The 27,500-nt window shown below is 34.6% G+C and overlaps 1 protein-coding gene across 21 annotated transcripts in view; it reads right to left on the bottom strand.

Annotated features, from left to right (window-relative positions):
• Window positions 1-27,500, bottom strand: part of LOC136830235 (atrial natriuretic peptide-converting enzyme) — an 848,233-nt gene that overhangs the window by 182,515 nt on the left and 638,218 nt on the right. Inside the window, exon 1 of one of the 21 annotated variants that reach the window (XM_067089538.1) lies at window positions 2,715-2,747. The exons of 14 other annotated variants lie outside the window; for them this stretch is intronic. The gene's annotated coding sequence lies outside the window, so the exon portion shown is untranslated. 6 more of the 21 variants (XM_067089537.1, XM_067089540.1, XM_067089535.1 and 3 more) reach the window with 6 other exon arrangements.

The following is a 27,500-nucleotide window of genomic DNA, read 5'->3' as shown; positions in this document are numbered from 1 at the left end:
TCTAAAAATATCCACACCAATTCCAATTGGTTAACGAAGCGATGATATTTAATTACCCTCCTCTCTCTCTCTCTCTCTCTCTCTCTCTCTCTCTCTCTCTCTCTCTCTCTCTCTCTCTCTCTCTCACTATATACCATAAGGCTGCAATGCTGCAAGAGAGGGCATGCATCATTGCCTAGATTCATACATACCATTTTTCTGAAGTTTTTGTGTGTGTGTGTATATATATATATATATATATATATATATATATATATATATATATATATATATATATATATATATATATATAATCTATTTGTTTCTCTGCTGACTTTGTCGACTTTACTATTTGCTATTTCATGCTGATTTGTTTCCTACTGCTCTTCGCTCACTTTTTTCATGTATGCTCTCTGTGCCGTAAACGATTATTTAGCAATGCAATAGCCTTGTTGGTTTGTCACTCTTGAATATATATATACTTTAAAGAATAACGATAATAAACAATACCTACACAAACAAGTACTATATATATGTATACATAACACACTACTTATATGTGTGCGTGCGCACATGAGACGAAAGTCTTAATTGATGACTTAGAAGCAAAGCGTCTGAGCAAATGTTTACTATTATGACGATCATCTGGCGCGTGATAATCAGAATTTCAAAGCGAAACTGAACGAACATTGCCAGTCACTTTTCTTAGCTTTCTGTATTTTTATTCAAGAACTGTCCAGACACAAACAAAAGATCTTAAGAGATATAGAAACTTTCTTAACAAATAGGGCGCATTTTCTAGAATGAAATGAAGGTTATACCAAGAATGCAACTGCATGAAGGCGTATTTTCCCCACAGCTTCACACTGATTAACCCAAATAAGGCGTATTTTCGAGTATAATACTCAAGAAACACAAGAAACTAAACAGATTTCGCCCAAATAGAGGCATAACTTCCCAAAGCAACCGACTTATCAATCCCCCTAAGCATTTTTCGAGCATTAAAAACTAATTTTGGCCAAATTAGCAAAGGCGATTCCGGTTGAAAATGTAGCCCTCCTTAATTTAGGGCTAGCAATTAGCCCCCGCGACTCTCCGTATTATTCACAGACCTCAACCCGCCGAAATTATCTTTTAAGTAGTTCACTACCAGCCTCTGGATAATGAGCTAATTACCATTGACTTCTGATTACCCAGGGGAATGTCCTGAAGAAAAGATATGGACATTAAGATTCTGGTAAGGAGAGAGAGAGAGAGAGAGAGAGAGAGAGAGAGAGAGAGAGAGAGAGAGAGATAAAGTTCTACTTGAGCGCCAGATGGAAAATGGGATTTCACTGTATGTACAGGAAAATTAGATGTTGACAGTAGGTAACACTAAGATTCAACAAAAGTGGCATGAATGAAATTTCGCCGAAAATGAGAAGATATGACATTACAAAAGCTATCGTAGGGACAGCGGAATTATTTTTATTTTTACTTAACACTATTAGAGATTGAATTTTCGTAACTTTCATGAAAGGCAAACTTACGTATTTCGCACTTTACCTTAGATCAAGATTTATAAGTGACATTCCAGCCAACATATTCAAAGATTTAATTTAATTATCGTTTTCTTCATTTATCTGTTTAATCATTTCATTAACGAAAGCGACAATAATAAATTTCTAAGTAATGCGATGCACTTTGATGCGTTCTTTAAATTCCATCGTGTCTCTCTTCACCTAAGCATTAAAAAAGGACCTGGTAGTTGGCTGACTGGCACTGGTCGCAACTAGGGTAGGAAAAGGCAAGGGCTAGCAATATTTTCCCACAAGACTTGTTGAAAAATGGATGGGTTACATTCTTTGAAAGAACGACCTTTAAGGGACACGGGTGTATAGTGAAAAATGCATAATACATATGTATATGTATATACACATATACATATAAATATTTATATATGTAAAATATGTATATATATGTAATATATATATATTATATATATATATAACTGTAATCTCTTTTAGCACCACTTTACTAATTAATCCCGTTAATTAGCTGTAACACATGTAATCGCATCACTGACCAAAGTTATTCAATACATCTTTAGTCTTGAGAACCGGAACTGTAATATTCTTTTTCCACAGAATATCATTGAAAGTTAACTTTGAACGAATATACACTAAATAAATACTGAGGTATTTTCTAGTGTATCAACGTAAGTTTCATTACCAAAAAACTATACCAAACACAACCATCTAAGGCATTTTCTAATAGCGTCCATTTGAGTCCGCTAACAGACAAACTAAGCGGAACACGTATATTTGAGGCATTTCCTGTCAGCATCTAGTAGCGTTCGATTACAAGAAAAACAATAAACACACGTAAAAGCTTTTTCTAGTACATGAATTTGCATTCAGTAACCAACAATATGTTTCATAAACACAATATTTAAAACATTTTCTAGTGACATCAAGTTGCGTTCGATGCGCAGATCTTTCGCCCGCTCCACTAGACGCCAAGTTGCGTTCGATTCTCCACAACACTCGCGCGAGCAAACTCTAGACGATCACCTGCGAACGTGCAAACACTAAGACGCGACGCTAACGACTAGCCACACGAATTCTTCTTCTTGTTCTTCCTCGGCTTGAGTTTGCTGGTGCTTAACCACTCATTGGAACAAGTCAGCAGGTGACGAGGAGGGGGAATCTGGTGAAGTGGAGGAAAGGTGGGCCCGCCAATTCGCTCTCAATTACTTTCTCTTGAGAAACACCGTTCTAAAATCACCACAATGACTGACCGGGAAGGAGGAGTGGCCGAGTGTGGTGGGGGAAGGTCTCCCTCTTCTTGGAGGAGTAGAGTTGGGGGAGACTCCCTCTTCTACCCACTCCTCCCATTTCCAACCCCCCTCCACACCCATTTCCGAAAATGTGCTTTAAGACATTGGAAAATTATTTCGATTTTGATTGTTAAACGATGATGAAGTGAAAGAATAGGCAGGTGAAAGGTAAGAGACAGAAAGACAAAGAGAAAAAGACAAGAGAGATAAAATTCTATGACCAACGAAAGCATGAAAAGCAATTCGAGTCAAAGAAAAAACAAAAGAAACCGAGTTATTTTATTTGACCCTTTGATTTCCAAATATTAAAACAGCAATTATACGTAGCTTTTAAAACCACAAACAAAGAATAACGGTGAAGAAAGTGTGAAATCTTTGCATTTAGTGAAATTAACGAGCCAAAGAGGATTTTATTTCAATAAAGTTCTTGTATGAAATAAAAGTCAATTAGGCTCTGTGCTTTGAACCACAAGAAAAGTGAGAAAGAGCTCAAAGAATACTGAAATGATGAATTGAACTTCGCTGTAAAAACAAACATAAGAAAAAAAACGCTGTGCTGTGGCAGAAAGATCTCAAAGAATACTGAAATGATAAATTGAAAATATATTAAAATGCAGATGTATGTACGTTGTAAAAACAAACATCAATATATGGTTATACAAAACGCTATGTATGTATTTACATACATACATACATATTATGTATATGTATATGCATATATATACATGTAAATTATTTATTTATATATATATACACACATGTATATGTATGCATTTATATGTATAATATATATATACAGTATATTTATATGCATAAATATATTAAATGCACATGTATGTATATATATATATTATATATATATATATATATGTATATATATATATATATATATATATATATATATATATATATATATATATATATATATATATATATATATACATATATATATATATACTATATATAAACACATATGCATGTATTTACATACATACATATATATATATATATATATATGTATATATATATATATGTATATATATATATATACATATATATATATATATATATATATATATATATATATATATATATATATATATATATATATATATATATATATATATACATACATATATATATATATATATATATATATTATATATATATATATATATATATACATATATATATATATATATATATATATATATATATATATATATATGTATACATACATACATATATATATATACATATGTATATATGAGTATATATATATATATATATATATATATACATGTATATATATATAGTATATAGCAGCAAAAAATTGTTGCCTTGCTGTTTTCCTGTGATGTTAAGCATCGCTGCGTTATGCCAGTACCCGGATGGAGGTCATCAACATGGAATGCCATACATTTTCGGAATATGAGTAGCACCCAACGATAATCTATGGGGCCAGGTCATATGATTAAAGATCCCATCCCAAATTCTTATCCAAGGAACTATCGCCTCTAAGTGGAAAGGAAAAATGTGTAGCTGACAGGAAAACATACATACATAAACAAATAAACATTAAGTTTATAAAAAAACAATTTCAGTGCAACTAATATATTATAGCAGCCATTTATCACCTATCTAGTCATAGGAACATGAAGTGCCCCAACACACTAAATAATGAACTGATAATTATGAAGTTTGTTTATGAATGCTGTTCAACTATCATATAGTCAATTCTTACGAGCCTGAAGGTATCGTTATCATACCCGGGTAACCCCACGGGACCCGTGCGTCAGATCTTATGTATAATATGTTAATCTTAGTGCTATCAATACTAATACTACTACTTTGTGTAATAAAAATGCACAATTATATAGTAAACTGTATTACTATGAAAAATACAATAGCAAAGACTTTCGAACACCTGAACGGTGTTAAAATACCTATTTTAACGTAAACACTGATGAGGAACACCGTTCAAGTATTTTAACTTGAACACTGATTCGAAAGTCTTTGCTTTTGTCTTTTACAGTATACTATATAACTGTGGATTTTTTGTTTTCTAAAAAGAAAATTGTTATGCCGGCTTCGTCTGTCCGTCCGCACTTTTTTTTGTCCACACTTTTTTCTGTCCGGCCTCAGATCTTAAAAACCACTGAGGCTAGAGGGCTGCAAATTTGGTAAGCTGATCATCCACCCTCCAGTCATCAAGCATACCAAATTGCAGCCGTCTAGCCTCAGTAGTTTATTTTATTTAAGGCTAAAGTTAGCAATAATCATGCTTCTGGCAACGTAACAACACAGGCCACCACGGCAGTCTGAGAGTGTCATGGGCCGCGGCTAATACAGCATTATACCGAGACCACCGAAAGACTGATCTATTTTTGGTGGCCTTGATTATGCGCTGTAGCTGCTGCACAGAAAAATCGATTTTGCCGAAGAAACTTTGACGCATTTTTTACCTGTTATTACGCAAACTGTTTTCAAGCGACTGTGAATTTCTTACTACTACTACTACTACTACTACTACTACTACTACTACTACTACTACTACGCTGCCATTCATATCACCACCGTAGCAAAAGAGCAAATCATGCCACACATTCCATCACATCCACCAATACTGCGACAACTCCGAGCGACAAACCCGAGCCGACAAAAAACCTCCAGCGTCCGCGAGCACAGCAACGTTCGTCTAATGAAAGCAAAACAGGAAATCCTCACTTTGCAATTAAAGTCAACAGGCCGAGAGGAGCTTTTATCCAGGCAGGAGCTTTGTCAAAAGCAAATGCAATGCAACAAAAAAAAAAAGCTTTTGAGAAGTCCAGGGCGATTTGATATAAGGTATCTGAAAAAAAAACACTAATCGGAAATCGGCCGACTCGATTCGTTTGATTAAAACTGAATACAAAAGAGTGAAAATGTGCAAATGAGATGTATAAGTTTCTCCTAAAGTTTTTTTTCTCATTATGCGTATCTCAACGTTTCCTGTTTCATCGAACATTTGATAATTTGATATATGAAGAGCGAATTATTTAATTAATTTTTGATAAGAATGATTATTCTATGCGTTACATTCATGCTAGTTTTATCTATTACTTATAATCTGAAGCTCACCTGAGGTTCTATCTATGAGTTTATAAAAATACACACACACAGATATACACAAAAACACAAACACACACAAATATATATATATATATATATATATATATATATATATATATATATATATATATATGTATATATAATATATAATATATATATAATCTGGTTTCTTCAAGATGAAATTACATTAAAGAGAATATTTTAGAAATTACTGATAAATGTCATCAGAACTGCTTATAATAACCGCACACCCACATAAGCTTACGCAGGCACAGGTCTTAATGGATAAAGCACTTTACAAACATACACACCGTTTTATGCTCAGTAAGTGGAAGAAGCGTGGGTCCTCTCCCCTTCTTGCTAATAATAAGAAGTTCAAGGCTATGAAGCCTCAGATGGGATTTTGGCAATCATCCTATCAAAGCAATAAGAGGACTGAAACTATTTTAACAAGGCTGGGGATTGGTCACTGCCGGACTGACGCAGTTTTCCTCTTGACAGTAGAACAGAATAGAATTTTGGCCAAAGGCCAAGCTCTGGGACCCGTGAGGTCATTCAGCGCTGAAAAGGAAATTCAGAGTAGGAAGGTTTTAAAGGTGTAACAGGAGGAATATCTCGCAGCTGCACTACGAAACAACTGTTAGGAGAGGGTGGAAAGTAAGAGGGAAGAAAGAGAATATGAACGGAGGTACAGTAAAAGGAATGGGAGGGGTTACAGCTAGGGGCCGAAGAGACGCTGCAAAGAACTTAAGTAATGCCTACAGTGTACCGTATGAGGTGGACTGACGGCACTACCCCCTTACGGAGGTTCTCGACGGTAGGACAGTGCTCCATTGTGTGTCCACTGTAGTCATTCACTGACAGTTGAGCACACACTGGCTCACCGCATTAGGTGTCTTAATGAACGGGGATGTACCATCCAAGTAGTAAAACCATCGCTGAAAATTCAAGGGACAACACTGATGCTGGCCCAGTTACTCGCTTTGTAAAGGATTCCGGTTTCTGTGAAAACCTGATAGTTTGATGTCCTTTTTAATCTTATTTATGGCAATTTTAACTTTATTAGTACTTAAATTTCTCGGTTTTTACCATTTTAAACGCTGATCATCTTTAAAATTTCCATTATGCCTAAATTCCATGTTTCGTTCCATTCCATTCCCACAAACACGTACACACATACACACAAATATGTATATATATATATATATATATATATATATATATATATATATATATATATATATATATATATATACATGTATACATGTATACACATTTATATGTATATATTTACATGTGTATATACAGTGTATATATATATATATTATTCCCACATTTGTACGTGATTCATTTATCACACGTTACCACAGGTGAAAAATAAGAGACAGGGTGTAGGTCTGACCGGTTTCGACTTTATTTCCAAGCCATTGACGTCAATGGCTTGGAAATAAAGTCGAAAACCGGTCAGACCTACACCCCGTTTCTTATTTTTCACCTGTGGTAATGTGTGATATATATATATATATATATATATATATATATATATATATATATATATATATATATATCTATGCTTCAAAGCACTTACCACTACAGGTTTATATCACAGCAGGAAAGGCACGAAGGCCCGTTCGCCCTCAGTAGCAGGATTAGACCGAACGCACAGAGGTTCCAACGAGAACGCACTAACATGCAATGCTCGAGGTGTGTGAATATCAACCACACTAATACCACAATAGCAACACCATCACAGCAACATAGAAAATAATACGCAACGAAATACTACGTAACGATTCATAAAGTCTGTCTTCTTACTGAACTCACGCAATTGTAAATTCACCTCAACAGCAATATTCTATCAAATATCGTCGGCATTCCTCGCGGTCACGGAGAGAATCCAGCTGAAAACTGTCCGGTTCATGTACTGCCAACATATTTCTCTGCTTTCACCAAGCACTCTTCTGCATGAAGAGATGAGGCTCAAAATAGCTCTCGATTGCTGAGAAATGATTCATCTTTTCCGGTGACTGGGCAAGCACGCTGCTGCCTCCGTCGGTCAGAATGCAATGAGATAATTTAACGTTTCAAGGATTATTATTATTTTAAATTACGTTATGACTAACATTCAAAACGTGCTCATTTTTATGTGGCATAAATCAAAATGGATAGGAATTAGCTGCAAGTGACAAAAACTAGTAAAATCTTTGAGTACAAAAAAATTAAACGCAAGCAAATCATTAAATAAAAACGCAAGAAACGATGATACAAGAGCAAAGGAATTTCAAAAAAACATAAAAGACGTAAAATAACAAAACACAGAGAAATAGGGACCTATTCATACGCTCAGCCGAGTGAACCGCATTATAATCACACCTATTAAAAGCCAAAGTTTAATCCAAGAAAATCGAAACCGATATTAATAACACAGAACCGGCTGTTTAGATATAAATAAGTGATATTGCACTCGGGCGGCAATTTAGCTCTAGCCACGGTTAGCGAGGCACAGGCGGTCATTAAACGCATTGCAAATATGATTAAAAATTCGCCGCTAACAAGATTTATCGTTTAGGATATAATAACGTCATCCGAAAGTAAATCTAATTAGCATGATGTGGTTAGGGATGGAATAGGGTGTCATTTTGGTATTTATCCGTCAGGGATAAATAAGGGGAAGGGGAGGAAGAAGGTGGGGTCACAATGGGGGTGGGGGGTTGGTAGGGGCATGGGGAAGGGTAGGAGGTGGGGAGGGGGGTTTATGGATGGAGGCTGGGATCGAAGCAAGGCAGAGATCAGGGGTTGAAATCTACGAGAGGGTGAAAGGGGGTGATGTGGGTGATGGGGACAGCTATTCGAAAAATCAGGAAAATAATTCAAAAGAGTAACGCTTAACATCGTCAACATTTAACAGAATTACTACTGCCAGTATCATATCATTAGTCATAACAATCAAAAATCTAATCTGAACAAAGTCACTTATGATGTCTTCAATCGCAACTTTATCAAATTTCAGGGATATCAGTAACCTTTGGAATTCTCTCCCTACTTCTGCTTTTCCTGACTTGTGGCCTCCCGCTTCCTTCTTGGCTAAGCAATATGTTCCTTTTATTCCCTCCATTTCTTTTTTCTCTCTTTCCGGCTGGATTAGGTCATTTGGTTTCCCATGTCACTGGCCCTGGCCCTTGGCATACAAACTGAATACAAAACTGAAATTTTTATGTACTAAAACGAACGAACAAAATTCCAGACTTCGTAAATTAATGGTACCAAGTAATGATCAAACAGGTTAACCCTCGAGTTCCCAATATTCAACAAAAACTTGTAAAGAACACACACACATCTCTCTCTCTCTCTCTCTCTCTCTCTCTCTTTAAGCTTTAACCCCAAAACCCCAACAAAAAAGTATACATATTGAACGTAATTCACTTATTACCAAGTATACCTTGTCAAAACTTAACATTAATATCTATATCAAAGAAGCAGGAGGAACCGAAATTAATTACCGTGATTTAAAAATATTTTTTATTCTATGGGCGTTTAGTGTTTTGAATATAATGTTTTTAAAAGAGAACCACTTTATTTTTCAAGAATTCAGTAACAATTGGTGATACAGAATGAAACCCAAGCCTATTTGCTTTTCTATTATATTTCTGATTTTCTGCATTTTAGGTTTTTAAGTTATTTATGAAGCCTTCTGATGTTACTTAGCCAAATTTTATTGCATTTATTACCTTAAAGGCCATATAAACAGATGAATAACGGGAAGAAAGCTTCGCAGACCCATTCTCTAAAACCAACGGCAATACAAAAGAGGATCAAGGCAGAAAGTCCCGACCCGATCAAGTTACGTACCGTCTCGATGCTATGATCAACGTATGGCTCATTCCTTTAGATTATCGTAGTTACACACAGGAAAATATATGGAAACGTCATCAAATATATCGTTATGAACCGCAACTCGGTTCATCAGGTTCCATCATCAATTACAGAGAAATGGACTGGAGAGACTGGCAGAAGCCGAGACAACCACGGGGAAAGGGGAACAACAAAACAACCTTAATACTAGTTTATTAACATTAAGTAATATACATATTTACAACTGAGTCAAGTCTGGCGTAAATCAATAAATAAATATACAACATCAAACAAAGAGTCAGTCAAATAACAAAGATGTAGCAAAAAAATTACTTCACAATAAAACATTACCACAGAAGCAAAAAGTAACAAACACCATATAAAGGAAAAACATTTAAGCTACATCAAACAATAAACAAACAGACAGCATAAAGTGGCATTAATTAACATTGGTATAACCAAAAATACCCAAATATCTAAAAAAATCATTAAAGAGCACAAATAACAATAACCCAAATTATCATAAATACCAATTACGCTCATAATACATAAATAGCTGTAATGATAATTCACAATCCTCCTACAGTACAAAACTAAACATCTACCGAGAGATGTCAAGACCACTAACAAGGGTCACAGAGGATGACCATCATAGGTCATCGAGGATGGCCATCGAACTACTGCCGTAAAGTCGTCAAAACCGCCCCATGACGGCAAACAGGAACATCTCCACGAAACACAGACGTTCACAGCAGAATCGATGCGACAGCCAAACTGCTGTCCCAGAGGAATGCCTCCTCTCCACAGATGACTAGGGTTAGTCATCAACTCATCCTCGAACTCGAACGAAGTTCTCATCCTCAAATGCTGTAGGGGCCAACAGGTAACTACTACCTGCTGTTCGACGAATCCATGCTGCTATGCTGTCTAGACCTGACTCGACGATTACCCAGACTTGACTATCGCTACCAAAGCAAAGACAACAGACGTAAACCCTGTATGCAAAAAATAAGCACCACCGGGAAAAGGAGTGCACCAGCAACAAGGGAACAATCGTTCCACAGATAAAACAAGCACTAAGCCTCACAATATATATATATATATATATATATATATATATATATATATATATATATATATATATATATATATATATATATATACATACACACACACACACACACACACACTACACACATTATACGTGTGTGTGTGTGTGTGTATGTGTGTATGCAAATATACTCGTTTCCATGAACATATACTTAATGTACATCACACAGAATGCGGAGCATAATTTTTGATGAGAGTTCAATTATAAAGGACAATCGCTACAACGAATGAAATTACGCAATCATAAAAGCGTATAAAACGACTATAAAACCAAATTGAATTCAATTGTTCAGCCCAGTTGAATTTAATTGGTAAACCCAATTGAACGCAACTGTAAAACCAACCCGTGACTAAGGGACGACAGCCGATGTAGCTCCTAAAATATAGGATATTCGATGCCAAGCGGGAACAAACAACCAGTTGATAGTACAAAGATAAACATGCATACTCTGTAAAAATCAGACAAGTACATAAACACATAAATAAACGTACGCGGGGACTCACAATACACACAAACATATATATACAGACATGTATGTATATATATATATATATATATATATATATATATATATATGCATATATACATCAAAAATTATATATATTATATACATATTTAAATTTATATATTTATTATACATATATATTATATATTTGTGTGTTTATATATAAACAAATATATACACGCATAAACATATATACTCGTACTTATATATACACAATATATATACACACCTATATATATATATATATATATATATATATATATATATATATATATATATATATATATACAAACATTCATACATATATACATATGTATATACATAAACGTATATATACTTTTATGTATAATACAGATATATATACTTTTATATACATATATACAGACATATGTATATGTATGTATATATACATATACATATATGTGTATGTATACATATATATATATATATATATATATACCTGATATATACTTGCATACATACATACATATATACACACATACATACATACGTACAGAGAGAGAGAGAGAGAGAGAGAGAGAGAGAGAGAGAGAGAGAGAGAGAGGAGAGAGCCTACATTCAAACTTCCAAGAAACGAGAATAATTCATTTCCGAAAGCTTCAGCTAATAGCTGTCCGCGGGATCTCGTGAAATTACTCTGAAAGTCATCGTGGTATTGTCTGCAAAAAAGAAAAGAAAAAAATCCGATGCAAAGACCTGCAAGTAAAAGCCAGTGATGAATTTTTAGAACAAGTGGAATTTCTAGACAGAATTATATCGTGTAAGTAACATTTTACGATATTTCATGTATTATGCATTTATCTCTATGTTGCTTCATCTTTATCATTGATTTTCTGATTTTCTTCTTAGTGCTTTTTGATGTCTTTCTCTTCATGGACATTCTGTTCTGATAAAAGACTTCTTTAAAAGTTACAAATAAGTCTTCAAGGTTTTCACCAATGACATATTCACACCAAAGTCTAGAGAATGAATTTTGATATAACGATCAAAATAATACATAAGTGTAATACTTTCCGAGATAACCCTTCTCCACCAACCACTCGTACCGGTTCCGACGCCGGATAAAAGAGAAGGGTCAAAATCAGTCCATCACCACTGCAACCAAGCATTGCAGAGACCTAGTCCACTTATTAGGTGTAGGTGGAAGCGGCAGTGAAGCCGGTATGACATCGGCTTCATTTTTACTTCCCTGCTACTTTGCACTTACAATTTGACAAACATCTAGAAACACATTGACCTAATAAATATTCCGGTTGTAACAAACTTCAGAATGAACTGCTGTTACAATATGGGACATACGTAATACGAAAACGTTTATTTATTTCTCTTTAGATAACTTTCACGATTGCCCCCACTCATCAAAACAAGTAAAAAATGCGCAATCGCGTTTTTCTGTACAGCGCATAATCAAGGCTACCGAAAGCAGATCTATCTCTCGGTAGTCTCGGTATAATGCTGTATGAGCCTCGACCCATGAAACTTTAACCACGGCCCCGTGATGGCCTGTCCTATGTCGTTGCCAGACGCACGATTATGGTTGATTTTAACCTTAAATAAAATAAAAACCGCTGCGGAGGCTAGAGGGCTGCAATTTGTATGTTTGATGATTGGAGAGTGGATGATCAACATACCAATTTGCAGCCCTTTAGCCTCAGTAGTTTTTAAGACTTGAGGGGGCACAGAAAAAGTGCGGACGGACAGACAAAGCCGGCACAACAGTTTTCTTTTACAGAAAACTAAAAGCATGGTTGTTCCTTTACATATTCTGTGGATAAGTTGGGGTTTTTTCATCTGATTTTTAATTCGGATTTCACAGCTTTGCAATACAGAGCGTATCCAAATGTGTGAGGTTATCCAGACGTTAAGAGGTTACTATGGCTAATACCAGACACGCACACATACATATATATGCATATATATGTATATATAAATATATATACATATACATATAAATATACATATATACATATATATATATATATATTGTATATATATACATGTATATACATATAACTATACATATATACAGTATATATATATGTATAATATATAATATATATATATATATATATATATATATATATATATATATATATATATATATATATATATATATATATATACATATATACACAGTATATATGAATGTATGGATATAATCTCAACACAAAACATTTCAACACCCGCGCAAGGATCAGTTAAGCCAAGTGTTGTTCAGTGTTTTGAATGGCAATCTGCACGGGCGAAACAAAATGTATTTGTTCCAGCAGGCAAATATACTAAAATTGCTTCGCTGGACATACAGTCACTCTCACCAGGTACATCAGATATAGCAGTTCATCGAGTGAAAATTGCTAACGGTTATCTGTTTCGATTCTGATAAAAGAACACACTTCACAAGATTCATGTACAATGCATTTCGTGTTTACAACATTTCTTATCCACTTTCTGATAGGTTGATCTCAATGTAAAGAAAATACTATATATATTTAAATCTGTAAACATATATGTATGTATGTATGTATGTGTATGTATGTGTATATGTATGTATGTATGTATGTATATATATATATATATATATATATATATATATATATATATATATATATATATATATATGTATATATATATATATATATATATATATATATATATATATATATATATATATATTATATATATATATATATATATATATATATATATTACTTCTATTGCAGGATGTGAAATATTAACTGAGTATATGGCCACGAAAAAAGTGGAACAACGGAGTGCAGGATCTTTTACTTTCTCATGGCCAATAATGATTTAAAAATATATATATTTTTTAAATCAGCATATGGCCATTCGTTGTTCCACACGCACACACACACAGACATGTATGTATATATATATGTGTGTGTATGCATATGAGTGTACATGTGCATATGCATACATACATACATGCAGATACAGTACATACGCAGTGAAAGTGTTCCAGTCGAAACTATGTAAAAAAAAAAAAAAGTAACAGACTGCACACTATGGAATTGAAGAGCAAGGAAAATTGCGGCGGAACTCTCCCTTTGTACTCTTCCAGCAAAACTTGACTATAACTTTAAATGGGAGATCATAATGCTCTTTTAAAGTGCCATGCACCTTTACTTTCTTTTTCATCACTTACATTGCTGTTAAGCACGCATAAAATTATCTGCTTTTTATTTGTATCAATTTATCAACGCCATTTTTTTACATAACTTTTTTTTTTTGTGAACATTCGCTTTCAAAGTAATGGCTTTTTGGTTTACCCCAACGTGAATGTTTGCATAACTTATATAACAATAATAATGCATCGAATCTTGCGGTTGTAATAATAATAATGACCAAATATCCAAACTTGCGGTTATAGCAATAAAACGTCACGAATCTTCCGGTTATAAAACTCTAAGAGCACAGCTGTTCAGAGCTTGGGACGCCATCGGTTACAATGAGCACATAAAGCTAGCTTTAATAGCTCACGATTTTCAACGTGTCTTAAAGTGAACGAATCCTGTGTCTTAAAGACATCAAATTCAACAATGGAAGTACTCGAAAAAAAGAGGTTACGCTTTTGGAGGGTTGCAAAAAGTTCTGAATGCAGTTTTGTAACGTTTATGCAGAAAATTCCTAATATTCGTGCATGCAACTACGAAGCTATACAATCCTGCTTTGCAAATATTGTGAATGTAACTTCGGACAATATAAAGCTCAATAATGCATCTTTATAAAGCTCGCTAACGGAATTGTAAACGTCAACGAATCGAGAAATAAAGATCGCGTATACAACTTAATACAACTAGCAAATGAAATTATACAGATCAAGAGACGGGCAGTTATGCAGAATAAAAATGAAAGTACGCAGATCTTACGGATGACATTCAATAAATCTCTCGTGCGCAGATGAAGCTAGCGATTGCCACTTTATGATGCTTGCGGCCGTAAACTTGTACAACTTGGGAATCCTCCAGTTACACAGCTTTAAAACCTATCAACGCCATACCGACAATCCTGTAGGAGAGTACCGCATGCACTTCCACGGCTCACTGTAGGTGGTACTAAAGGTTCTTTGTAGGGTCCTTTAGGCAGCCAGTTGCATTGCTGTTTTCCTACTCTCATCCGTTTCCTCTACGTTTCGTCTCATTTAGCTGTTCAACTTCTTTGTCTACGGATCCCTTCGATGTTCACCTTTCACTTGAGAAGGAATTTAATTCTTAAGAATCTCTCTATATAATAAAGCACCAATATATAACTTATATAAAGCGATAGTTCTGCGGGTATTTAATTCAACGTTTCAACTTCCCGTCTTCTATCCCGAGGCCAGCTTCCTCACCTCTGGCCACTAAATAATTGTGCAGAATGGAGGTACCTTTATTCCAACACCAGAACGGTAAGCAACCTTCCTGGAGTCGGTACTTTCTTGAACCCCGTCATTTTTAGTGAGTACACTACAGTAATAATAATAATCAAAATAATGATAGTTCCCCACACATGGACAGCTCAGCCACCTCTCCTTTTCCCATCACCAGAGCCCTCTCCCTCTTTCAACGGAGGCGGTGGCAAATGTAATCAAAGCGGCCAACGTCCCAATAGCAATAACACTTAACGTTTACCTGCGACGGTGAACGATTATTGCACGGCATCATTGATCTCCTAGAATCGATTCGGCCATTCAGTCATTTCGGATATTATGTGCATCCGAGTTATTATTTACAAAAGGGGGCACGAATCCCCATTGCACCTCCCGCAATGTTATTCAGAAGGGGCATGAGCATCCGACCTTAGACCCCTCACAAAATCCTGTTTTGAGGAGGGACATGTCCTCTTTACACAGTACTTAATATTATTCAGAAGAAAGATGCTATTTAAGAGAATGAATGCGTTTTCCATTCTTGGGACCGATCACAAAATCATTTTCAGGAAGGGGGCATGACCCCACCCATACGCCTCAGCAATATTTTTAAAGGGAAGGGGCAGGTAACTGTGGCACATCCCGTGGAATTATTTAAATTGTGGCATGAACCCTTCCCGCCACTTCCCACGAATTTGAGACTAAGGTATAAAGGAGATTTTTGACGTAGGTCATGAATTCATGAAGGGGACTGTATTGAATTTATCATGCAAATGCTTATGGTATGCGCAACTTCATTTTCTTATTTACAGTAAACATGAATTTATATATACATATACATACATATATATATATATATATATATATATATATATATATAATATATATATATATAATATATATATATATATATATTATATATATATATATATATATATATATATATATATATATATATATATATATATATATTATATATTAAACACACACACACACACATATATATATGTATATATATACCATATATGAGGTTAAAAGCAGTTCTTTCGCTAGTGTATGTCTCCGGAGAAGAACAAGACGAGAGTCACTGCCAAATTCATTCTTCAGCTCTTGAATCAAAGATGAACCACTTGTGCAGAGTGCTTGCTACCAGAGCATCAGTTATTTGTACATCTAGGCCTATGCAAAAGGCTTATCAGCAGCGTGCCACAGCCTCCTCCTCCGCCTCTCCCTCGCCAACCATACCTGGACCTCAACACCCTAAGTAATTCAGTTTTATTCAAGAAAAGCTTCAACACTCTCTGGATGTTATCATTATTATTGTTTAAACTGTAAAACATTAAAGTGGAAAAGCCGAGACAGCAGATTTTGTTGTAATGCAATGCAAGTAAATAAAGATAAACGAAAAGCGAATGAATATAAACACACATAAACACCAATAAAAATAAGAAAAATTTTAGGGAACAGAAAATAAATAAAACTGCCAACTTGCCGCAACTCCCTGAACCCAAGGTAAAACAAGACAAGACAAGCAAGACAATGTCAAACCACTAGAAAAGACATTCACTATCAAAAGGAGAGAGAAAACACAGAAAAAAACTTTAATAAAAAGGAAGAATCTTTGCCACATCATCTCACACGTCACCGGTTTCGAAATGAACATTTTTTTTTCTTTTACTGGTGGAATAACTTCACCGGTTCGCTTAGTCGGCTCCCTTTTACCAAATGTTCAGCTTTTTGTTCAAAAACGAGGGGAGCGGAAAAAAATTCATGCCAGTGGTACTAGTACGTACTCGTGCATTCACGCGCACACACATACATACATACATACATACATACATACATGCATACATACATACATACATACATACATACATACATACATACATACATATATATACATATATATATATATATATATATATATATATATATATATATGTATATGTTAATTACTCGGGTGAGCTTCCAAAGGTGTTGTTTACCCTTCCGATTTCTGGCTAAAGATTTTAAGATGAGGTTGTCAGCCTTACGCCCTTCCCCCAAAGGTTACATAATTAATGCTCAAAAACTTCCGTGGGAATAGCTTTAAGGTCTTCATTATATAGCTTTAAAGTTCTTCAGGAAAATATCCTGTTTTTCTTACATTTTACCCCCGGATGCTTTGTGACTATGCAGAATTAATACTACGATAATATTCTCCTTATTATATTTCGGGATAAAATCCAAAAATGATCTTCAATGAATTATCTTTCACTTTAAGATTTTCCATGTTATACGCTTCGATATTTTTCTTGCTCTCAACTGAGCTATATAATTTCTATATCCTTCAATATAGAATGTGATGACTATTACCCTAAGGTTGACTGCAGCTATCTCTTCCTCTGTTCTCTATCTTAGCTCTGGCCATTCTGAATGTCTTAGTGAATCCTAACTAACTACCAAGCAAAGATTTATGCTCTTATCTAGACTCTAAAATATTTAGCATACACTGCCGACGCATTTTAGAAATTGGAGACTTGACCGAGAGAGAGCAAGTCACACCTGTAACTTATGTTACAAGAAGACACTGGTAGAATTACTTGGGCATTTTATAATCTGACACATGTAATCGTTATTTCCTGAAAACAAGCAAAGCCTTATTTATAAATTAGAAGAACAATACTTGTTTTAATACAAGCGTCCTCGTGACACCCGGCAGGACATCTCTTCCTAAATTTACTTGGTGGAAATCTAGGGCAGATCTACTGTTTCCGTCGTGGTTAAGCACCACCCAACTTCTGCATCCCCTTTTCTTCGGACCTGGGCTGGAAACGGACGTTCGGATGCTTGTCCAATTGGTCTTTACTCTCAACAAAAAGTAGCCCGTGACTATTACTGAAAATCCTGATAAAAAAACCTTGAGAAAAAATAAAACAAAATATCTGAAATGACTTTACAGTAAAATTACTTTCGAAAATTATAAGAGACGGCGAAGAGAGCGAGAAAAGAAAGCGACACTTTCATATACAATACAAAACAGAAATACTTTCAAATACTTTAACATAAAATCCAGAGTAAATTATCTCCATTCTAACAGTGACACTCAAAGAAATAAAAAGATATTGCCTTTAAAGGAAAGTTAAATTCCTTACCTTTATATTTTACAAAAAAAAAAAAAAACGTTGACTTCAAATACAATCCGATTCTGTAATCACAAAAATAGATCTATTATCATTTATAATCACAGTCTGCTTTCCGATTTCAACGCTCTGAGACTGAAGGTAACCCAGTAAAAGACAAAAGCGTATTTTCTAACCAGTACAGACAGGTGCACTTTCTGTACAAAACTAAGGAAGGGTGGGTGATCGCCTTTGTTTATGCCGGAGCGTTTCCTACGCTTCTTTTCACTTAATTATTTTTTCTTTTTATTTTGTGCAAACTTCTGATGGGTGCGGTCATTATAAAACGTTTTCCAGCATTTTTCGGCTTTCGGTAACATTACTAGTCACGCTCGGAACCACCAACGAAGTCCAAGAAAGGAAAGGAAAATTAAATAAAATTCACGGACAGAACGTTCGCTTTCTCCAGATATACTTTCATTACTAATGTCAAGAAGTATTGATGTCTTACGTGTTGCTATTCATCTCTCTCCCCCACCTCTCTCGCTCTCTCTCTCTCTCTCTCTCTCTCTCTCTCTCTCTCTCTCTCTCTCTCTCCCATGAGATTTTGAACATTTTGCTAAAGAGTATGTTTAACTTAAAATGTGTATCTCCGTTAAGTGCTACTAATTATTAATATATATACATGCACATACACATATACAGACATATGTATATATACATATATGTTATATACTATATATATATATATATATATATATATATATATATACATATACAGTATATATATATTATATATATATATATATATATATTATATATATATATATATATATATATATATATATATATATATATATATATATATACATATACAGTATATATATATTATATATATACATATATATATATTATATATATATATATATATATATATATATATATATATTTATATATATATGTATATATATAAATATATATATATATATATTATATATATATATATATATATATATATATATATATATATATTTATATATATATATATATATATATATATATATATATATATATATATATATATATTTATATATTTATATATTTATATTTATATATATATATATATATATATATATATATATATATATATATATATATATTTATATATATATATATATATATATATATATATATATAAAATTTTTCAAGTATGGCTCACATTGGCTTCAGTACTATTATTTTATTCATCAAGAAACCGAAAAAGGACTCCAAAGGTAATAACTGAAATTAACCGGAAAATTAAATATTAAAAAGTGCATCTAAATAAAGAATAGAGGAAGACATCTAAAATCGTACTTCAACTAAGCAAAAAATCCTCTCAAAATTTCTTTCCTCTTCTAATAAGAAATATACGTTACACCCTGCATATCCACTTTTCAGCAAGAGCCCGTGCCTGCACAAGGCCAGACTAAACTACCACATGAGGTGAAGTTCCTGATACTACTTGCATTTTGTCTTTGGTGGAGAGCATCAAAGTAAGTGCCAATGGAAACAAAGTGAAGATACGAGAAAAAATATACACACACACACACATATATATATATATATATATATATATATATATATATATATATATATATATATATATATATATATATATATATATATATTTATATTATGTATGTATAAACTGGTAGTACACCTCAGGAAGGGCTAGGCACTTATAAACAGAGCCTTTACCTGCCCATTGTAAGCAGTTTTCGATTTCTTTTTATTTGTATCGTCCTTTCTGCCTACGTAAATTGATCTCTACATATTACTCTTTATCCGTTCCCTCTGGTCTCCTGACTTAATTGTCGACCTTCTTCCTTTTTGGTAATCTTCAGTTCTCATACCTCTCTTAAATAAACCCTAGATGCCAGTGATATTAGAGGCAAGAAATAAAACTCATTAGTTTGGTTAAAATACTTCGGACGGATATTTGAGTGATTGGATAAAATCTAGCATCACAACCAGAATCAACCGATAATAACAAAGTCTACAAGGCATGTTGTATTTTTTCGGAACACGAAAGAACTCCTTGTATAACCAACAAAAGTAAAATAAAAGCAAGAAGCGAAATAATGAAAAGAATACAAGGAAAAAGTTAAAACAAAAGAACTTTTGAAACATGTGAGCGAAATAAAAGCGGTGCGTGAAAGAAACGAGAGCGGAGAAATAATGGAATAATATGCCCAAGGCGCCTTCAACTAAGAGTGCATGAACACACACAATCTCTCTCTCTCACTCTCTCTCTCTCTCACTCTCTCTCTCTCTCTCTCTCTCTCTTCCAAGAAACTGTACAAACAAGGAGAGCTCTCTATCTCTCTCTCATTCTTTCTTCTTAGAAGTTGGAAAAAACGAGGAGAATGTTTTTTTCATTCTCTCACGACAAAAAAAAAAAAAAAAACTTGCTTCACGATGAGTGTTCCTGTTTTCCTGTCTGTCTGTCTGTCTGTCTGTGTTTGTCTTTTCTATTATCTCTTTCTACTTAGATTGTCGGCTCAGCTCTCTCTCTCTCTCTCTCTCTCTCTCTCTCTCTCTCTCACATGTCTGTCTATTTCTGTCTGCTTGTGTATCCGATTCCTTCTTTATAAAAGATGTACCTGTTCCTCTATCCCTTTCCCGTGGAGTCCAAGAAGCTGGTAAGCTGTCACTGAGAGAGAGAGAGAGAGAGAGAGAGAGAGAGAGAGAGAGAGAGAGAGAGAGAGAGAGAGCTTGCAAGGCTAAAGACTAAAGACTCAAAACCTCTTTGTCTTTCGTCTGGCGAGGCGAAAAAAAGGAGACAGGTTTAAAGATAAAGCAGAGGCTGGAACGGGGAAAATGAAAGTTATTCATCACAAAAACAAATAAAAATGCAAATACAAAAGTAGAGAAGTCGTTTGGTCAGTTCAAGGCGGAGAGACATGTGCAACAAATAACAAATAAAAGGCGTTATTGTCCCGATTTTTTGTCTGATCTTTAATAAAATCTTTTACAGGAGAGAGAGAGAGAGAGAGAGAGAGAGAGAGAGAGAGAGAGAGAGAGAGAGAGAGAGAGAGAGATCGTATATCGGATTCTAAAACTAAATGGGCAATTTGGATCAAATTACATATCAACTGAGATAATAATGACAGGACAGAGACAAATATGGTCTAGACAATTTTGGACAGCATGCTCGTCTCTGCTAATAAAAATACAAAAATGAAAACCTTGAAAGAGTTGTTTTTGGGATTCACTATATACTATATATATATATATATATATATATATATATATATGATATACAGTTTATATGTACATATATATGTATATATGTATAAATATATATATATATATATATATATATATATATATATATATATATATACATATATATATATATATATATATATATGTGTGTGTGTGTGTGTGTGTGTGTGTATATATATTATATGTGTATTAAATATATATATATATACAGTATATATATATGTATGTATGTATACACATACATACATATACATTTAATGATTTTCTTCAGTGAAAACGAAGCATGAGAATCTGATGTCCAGAGAACCTTCTTTTAGTGACTGTGATTTCTATTAATCAGTTTTTTTAATTTCATAGAATTTTTTACAACACAAAAGAGTAGCCAAAGATTGTCTGTAACCAACTACAACACAAAAATCCTCTCCTCTCCTCTCCTCTTCTCGTCTCGTCTCGACTCGTCTTATTCTACGAAAAAGGGTATTAGATAAATGTAGTGACCAGGCATACCCTTCATCATTTTACGAATATATTTATGCATCTTTGCACGTCTTTTTGTGGCTGAGAAACGACGAACCTGTATTGATAACTTTCAGTTTACTTATCAACAAGTTTGCTCTCAACATGAGAGAGAGAGAGAGAGAGAGAGAGAGAGAGAGAGAGAGAGAGAGAGAGAGAGAGAGAAGCGGGAAGCTTCTTTGAAAATAGGAGTTGATTATTTTTCATTATTCACTTCTCAGTAGCACTACTCGAAAAAAAAAGGAGAGAGAGAGAGAGAGAGAAGAGAGAGAGAGAGAGAGAGAGAGAGAGAGAGAAAATGCCCGGAGCTTTTATCAAGGTCTAAACTCCAAAGATTGACCCAAAACTTTTAGAAAACATATTATTTCCTAAGAAGTTGCCGATAAGGGATTTCTTGAACTTTGGTCTCGGGGACAAAATAAAGTCCCAAAAAAGTAATCTATTATGGGGATCGGGGTAGGTCATTCAGAATCTCTATAATTATAAGTTACTGAATATAAATTTAATAAACAGATTGGGGTCTTTTGTAAGTCGTTATTACTGATGATAAAATATTAAATACTCCAGTTCATAAATAAAATGAATTTTGAGACAAAAATGCCTGTTATTATTATTATTATTATTATTATTATTATTATTATTATTATTATTATTATTATTATTAAAAACGGAAATAAAAACATAAATGTATCTATACGTGATCGTGAATATTCAACTAAATACTTTTTATGCCTTTTACAAATGTAATCCTCTTTGCTGCTTAATATAACAATTATTTCTGCTGAAAATTTCTTCTTTAGCTTTCCATAGAAAAGAAACTGAGATGGAAAAAAAAAATATGCACTGGCTATTAAAAAAACACATTAAAAGAAAACAAATATGTTCGCCCAGAAATCAGTAAATAGGTCCAAAACATTTTGGTTTCACCCACAATGAGAGTACGCAGCTATTATTTCAAGGTGTTAGTGTAATGCTACACCTTACCTCCTCGAAAGTCAGACAGAAAATTTTCAGAAAATTATGAGCGATTGAAATCGAATTCGGTTTCCTTGCAAAGAGGGAGTCAAACTTGGCTCCGTTTTAAAGTAATATAGAGACCGTGAAATTCCAACCAGTTTTAAAGCAATTCGTCTGATTTTACTTTCTCCATCTTTTCTTTCTCCCCTAACAGTGCACTTTAATTTTTTTCCTTTTTTTCTAAGGGGTGTCAATTACACCTTATTTCAAGCCATATTTTTGAGCTTGGTCTATAATTCTTCTTTCTTTGGCTGTTGTCCACCCTCACTTTAAGTAAAAAAGGCAGTCTAGTTTTTACCTCCCTCCACCCTCCCGGGGCCCCTCTCCCAAAAAGGTGCGTTATGGATGCCTGCGCTCGCGCGCGAGACCATCCTAAGAGAATAAAAACGACATTTGCAATTGAAATGCAGCAAAGAAACAACTAAGTGGCTCCTCCTCCGCGTTTATCTTCCGGAGGGCTTTGATGGACGAGTTTTCAGGTCGGCGCTCATCGCTCCCCGGGGGCAAAAAGCAGAAGGGTATTCCATCGACTTCGGTGGTGGGCAAAGAAGAAAGGAGATACGTGAAAGGAAAAATAGAGGATTAAAAAAAGCTGATAATCAATAATTTAAAAGGGATAGAATAAAATAATGGGAGGAGAGAAGACGGAAGTGAAAAAAAAAAAGCGACGTAATTAATGAGACGGAAAGGTAAAAGAAGAGACGACGGGTTTATTAAAGACAGTGACTAAATACAAAAGAAAACACAGAAAAAATTGGAAAACCCAAGAAAAGGACACGCATACTCAGTCCGAGCACACACGAACTGTGAAAAATAAATAAAACAAAGGGAATAAATGAGAATACAAAAAACGATTATAAATACTTGGAAAACGGATGAGTAGAAATTAAGATAACAGAGATGAATCAAGGAGAACCAAGAACAGGAACAGAATTTACAAATGGTTTAATGGCGAAGACGACGCCGAAATCTTAAGTTTATGTTACTTATAATGCTTCTTACCCCTTTCCCTCACTCCCTCTCCCCCCTCTCTCTCCCCTTACACTCCAACCCCTCCCCCACACTGTTTTGCACCTCTTTTACTCGCATTCCCCCAACAGCTCCCCTTTGACCCCCGCCCTCCCAAGTTTTCCATTCTTATCGCAACCGTTGTAACGGCTCACGAGGCCTTTCATAACTCTTCAGTCAGCAGCGTTCTCTCCTCCCAAGACCTCCATTATGTAAAAGGTTTATAGGCAATGTGTTATCCGCCTAAAGGACGCTAACAGACAAGGAAGCCCACAGGAAAGACACAAAGACAAACCTACAAATTTAGGGTAATAAACAGATAAGGAAGCCCACGAGAAAGAAACAAACAGAAACATACAATTTTAGGATAATAACAGATAAGGGAGACCACAGGAAAGACACACAAACATACATACGCATCATATTAGAATATTAGCAGAGGAGATTTCCTTCAGAAAAGAGAAAAACGAAGACATGTCAATCAGAATATCATAAGAAGGAGATCAAGAAAGACACACGTACACACACATAAACACACATACTTATTCCGGTCGTTAACAAAGAGGCTCTAAGGAAAGACAAACCAGGAAGGCTCCCGTAGAACAGACAAATCACGCCACAGGATAACAACACAAAAAGCCATCAGGAGAGTATAAAAAAACACACACACACACACCCACACCCACACACTCACAAACGCATTATCTCCGGATATTAACAAGAAAGCAACACAAAAACACAGATACACCAACTTAGGACAAAAATAGAGACGACTGCAATCAGAAAGGACACACAAGCACACACCAACGCAGGAAAGGAAACTCAATACAAAAGGCTGTGATTACTGAGAAGCGCAGACACGAACACAAAGCACACTAATCCACATGTGACGAAACAAACAGCGCGCATCAACTTAATTACCAATTACGACAATCCCACTTTTATGCACACCTGGTCAAAAGATACATGCAGTGAGCTAATCAAGAATAACCACTCTAATTAAGCTTTTTAAGATCCAATTATATGCGCCAACGAACAGAAAGCAAACTGGCAAGGGAGTAAATGAATTGGGAACAAATGAAGAACTGGTGTATTACTATGGTGTAATTCTCGAGATAATTCAATACGTGTCATTCAGAGCGTCTCTACGCAAAATTGCTCACAACAAATTCATATGACTTGAGATTCCCAGTCGCAAAAGAATTAATGAGAGAGAGAGAGAGAGAGAGAGAGAGAGAGAGAGAGAGAGAGAGAGAGAGAGACCCATGGAATCCAATATTGGATGTTTAACATCAAAGAAACAGCAATGAAATAAGTCTGCATCGGGAGATGAATAGAAAGTTTTCCAATGATTAAAGTCAGTTAAATAACTTTTCTTCATTTAATAAACTACCATTCCGCCAGAAATGGAGTGAAAGGAAAATAATGTAATGTTGTGAAGAATAAGTATTTCCAAGCTTTGGGCCGACAGACAGTTCACCTCGCGTCTCGTAAATCAATCACACTGACTCGGGGATTTATTCCTCTTCTCCCCACCCTCTCTCTCTCTCTCTCTCTCTCTCTCTCTCTCTCTCTCTCTCTCTCTCTAAAAGTGTATATATATATATATATATATATATATATATATATATATATATATATATATATATATATATATATATATATATATATATATATATATATACAGAATTCGTTGAAGCAATAGAATGCCATGAATACCTGGGGTACATAATTTGGTATATCAAATTCACTATCAAGCAACAGTAAATGAATGAGAATATATGTGATTATAAAAATGAAACTGACTGTAAAAATAAAATTTACCTGAAAGAAAGTGTGCTTGGATGGTAATGGCAGGAAGGTACGGCACAACCAAAAAGTTGGTAACACAGGTTATATGGTCGCTACCCCAGCAGGGATCTACTAAATTTGACGTCGAGATGTACCAGCAGGCCAGAAGCTCCAATCAAGAGAAGCACAAATGAAAGGAGGGGATGCTTCATGCCCCAAACTTGCTGTTCTTGAAAAGGAAAAGCGTTTATTTTTTAAACCGTGAAGTTTTAAGGCTTTAAACCTCAAGTTCGACGTCTTTGAAATTTTAAAGTTTCCTACTACACACACACACACATACATACATACATACATACATACAGTACATACATACATATGTGTATACATGTGTGTGCATGCGCACGCGATTATAATAACGTTCGCAAGTGATTTACACATCTAACTTTACCACAGGGAAAAATGAAAAACTGGGTGCAATCCTGAACGGTTTCAACTTTAAAGTCATTTTCAGAGGACTGTTCACTTCTCTGAAAACGGCTTGGATGTAAAGTCGAAACCGGTCAGGGATTACACCCATTTTTTTTTATTTTCCCCTAAAAAAGTAAGTATACCTTAGTTTTACCAGACCACTGAGCTGATTAACAGCTCTCCTACGGCTGGCCCGAAGGATTAGACTTACGAGTATTTTACGTGGCTAAGAACCAATTGGTTACTTAGCAACGGGACCAACAGCTTATTGTGGAATCCGAACCACATTATAGCGAGAAATGAATTTCTATCACCAGAAATAAATCCCTCTAACTCTTCATCAGCCGGCCGGGGAATTGAACTCCGGCCCATCCAGCGACAGTCCGTAGCTCTACCGGCTCACCTGTGGTAAATGTGTATACACACATAAATACATACATACATATATATGATATATATATATTTGTTATATATATATCTATATATATACATATATTATAAGTAGACCGGAAACCCCTCACTGATATGGGGCCTACATAAACACATTGTGTAGCAATAAAAATAAA

Source organism: Macrobrachium rosenbergii, chromosome 46 (genome assembly GCF_040412425.1).
Source record: "Macrobrachium rosenbergii isolate ZJJX-2024 chromosome 46, ASM4041242v1, whole genome shotgun sequence".
Taxonomy (NCBI): domain Eukaryota; kingdom Metazoa; phylum Arthropoda; class Malacostraca; order Decapoda; family Palaemonidae; genus Macrobrachium; species Macrobrachium rosenbergii.
Note: the sequence above shows the minus strand (reverse complement) of the source record. Positions and strands in the feature narration are given on the sequence as shown.